Below are 2,500 nucleotides of genomic sequence, written 5' to 3' on the forward strand. Positions count from 1 at the left end.
TTTAGGGTTTAGGGTTTAGGGTTTAGGGTTTAGGGTTTAGGGTTTAGGGTTTAGGGTTTAGGGTTTAGGGTTTAGGGTTTAGGGTTTAGGGTTTAGGGTTTAGGGTTTAGGGTTTAGGGTTTAGGGTTTAGGGTTTAGGGTTTAGGGTTTAGGGTTTAGGGTTTAGGGTTTAGGGTTTAGGGTTTAGGGTTTAGGGTTTAGGGTTTAGGGTTTAGGGTTTAGGGTTTAGGGTTTAGGGTTTAGGGTTTAGGGTTTAGGGTTTAGGGTTTAGGGTTTAGGGTTTAGGGTTTAGGGTTTAGGGTTTAGGGTTTAGGGTTTAGGGTTTAGGGTTTAGGGTTTAGGGTTTAGGGTTTAGGGTTTAGGGTTTAGGGTTTAGGGTTTAGGGTTTAGGGTTTAGGGTTTAGGGTTTAGGGTTTAGGGTTTAGGGTTTAGGGTTTAGGGTTTAGGGTTTAGGGTTTAGGGTTTAGGGTTTAGGGTTTAGGGTTTAGGGTTTAGGGTTTAGGGTTTAGGGTTTAGGGTTTAGGGTTTAGGGTTTAGGGTTTAGGGTTTAGGGTTTAGGGTTTAGGGTTTAGGGTTTAGGGTTTAGGGTTTAGGGTTTAGGGTTTAGGGTTTAGGGTTTAGGGTTTAGGGTTTAGGGTTTAGGGTTTAGGGTTTAGGGTTTAGGGTTTAGGGTTTAGGGTTTAGGGTTTAGGGTTTAGGGTTTAGGGTTTAGGGTTTAGGGTTTAGGGTTTAGGGTTTAGGGTTTAGGGTTTAGGGTTTAGGGTTTAGGGTTTAGGGTTTAGGGTTTAGGGTTTAGGGTTTAGGGTTTAGGGTTTAGGGTTTAGGGTTTAGGGTTTAGGGTTTAGGGTTTAGGGTTTAGGGTTTAGGGTTTAGGGTTTAGGGTTTAGGGTTTAGGGTTTAGGGTTTAGGGTTTAGGGTTTAGGGTTTAGGGTTTAGGGTTTAGGGTTTAGGGTTTAGGGTTTAGGGTTTAGGGTTTAGGGTTTAGGGTTTAGGGTTTAGGGTTTAGGGTTTAGGGTTTAGGGTTTAGGGTTTAGGGTTTAGGGTTTAGGGTTTAGGGTTTAGGGTTTAGGGTTTAGGGTTTAGGGTTTAGGGTTTAGGGTTTAGGGTTTAGGGTTTAGGGTTTAGGGTTTAGGGTTTAGGGTTTAGGGTTTAGGGTTTAGGGTTTAGGGTTTAGGGTTTAGGGTTTAGGGTTTAGGGTTTAGGGTTTAGGGTTTAGGGTTTAGGGTTTAGGGTTTAGGGTTTAGGGTTTAGGGTTTAGGGTTTAGGGTTTAGGGTTTAGGGTTTAGGGTTTAGGGTTTAGGGTTTAGGGTTTAGGGTTTAGGGTTTAGGGTTTAGGGTTTAGGGTTTAGGGTTTAGGGTTTAGGGTTTAGGGTTTAGGGTTTAGGGTTTAGGGTTTAGGGTTTAGGGTTTAGGGTTTAGGGTTTAGGGTTTAGGGTTTAGGGTTTAGGGTTTAGGGTTTAGGGTTTAGGGTTTAGGGTTTAGGGTTTAGGGTTTAGGGTTTAGGGTTTAGGGTTTAGGGTTTAGGGTTTAGGGTTTAGGGTTTAGGGTTTAGGGTTTAGGGTTTAGGGTTTAGGGTTTAGGGTTTAGGGTTTAGGGTTTAGGGTTTAGGGTTTAGGGTTTAGGGTTTAGGGTTTAGGGTTTAGGGTTTAGGGTTTAGGGTTTAGGGTTTAGGGTTTAGGGTTTAGGGTTTAGGGTTTAGGGTTTAGGGTTTAGGGTTTAGGGTTTAGGGTTTAGGGTTTAGGGTTTAGGGTTTAGGGTTTAGGGTTTAGGGTTTAGGGTTTAGGGTTTAGGGTTTAGGGTTTAGGGTTTAGGGTTTAGGGTTTAGGGTTTAGGGTTTAGGGTTTAGGGTTTAGGGTTTAGGGTTTAGGGTTTAGGGTTTAGGGTTTAGGGTTTAGGGTTTAGGGTTTAGGGTTTAGGGTTTAGGGTTTAGGGTTTAGGGTTTAGGGTTTAGGGTTTAGGGTTTAGGGTTTAGGGTTTAGGGTTTAGGGTTTAGGGTTTAGGGTTTAGGGTTTAGGGTTTAGGGTTTAGGGTTTAGGGTTTAGGGTTTAGGGTTTAGGGTTTAGGGTTTAGGGTTTAGGGTTTAGGGTTTAGGGTTTAGGGTTTAGGGTTTAGGGTTTAGGGTTTAGGGTTTAGGGTTTAGGGTTTAGGGTTTAGGGTTTAGGGTTTAGGGTTTAGGGTTTAGGGTTTAGGGTTTAGGGTTTAGGGTTTAGGGTTTAGGGTTTAGGGTTTAGGGTTTAGGGTTTAGGGTTTAGGGTTTAGGGTTTAGGGTTTAGGGTTTAGGGTTTAGGGTTTAGGGTTTAGGGTTTAGGGTTTAGGGTTTAGGGTTTAGGGTTTAGGGTTTAGGGTTTAGGGTTTAGGGTTTAGGGTTTAGGGTTTAGGGTTTAGGGTTTAGGGTTTAGGGTTTAGGGTTTAGGGTTTAGGGTTTAGGGTTTAGGGTTTAGGGTTTAGGGTTTAGGGTTTAGGGTTTAGGGTTTAGGGTTTAGGGTTTAGGGTTTAGGGT

This window comes from Musa acuminata, chromosome BXJ3-4 (genome assembly GCF_036884655.1).
Source record: "Musa acuminata AAA Group cultivar baxijiao chromosome BXJ3-4, Cavendish_Baxijiao_AAA, whole genome shotgun sequence".
NCBI lineage: Eukaryota > Viridiplantae > Streptophyta > Magnoliopsida > Zingiberales > Musaceae > Musa > Musa acuminata.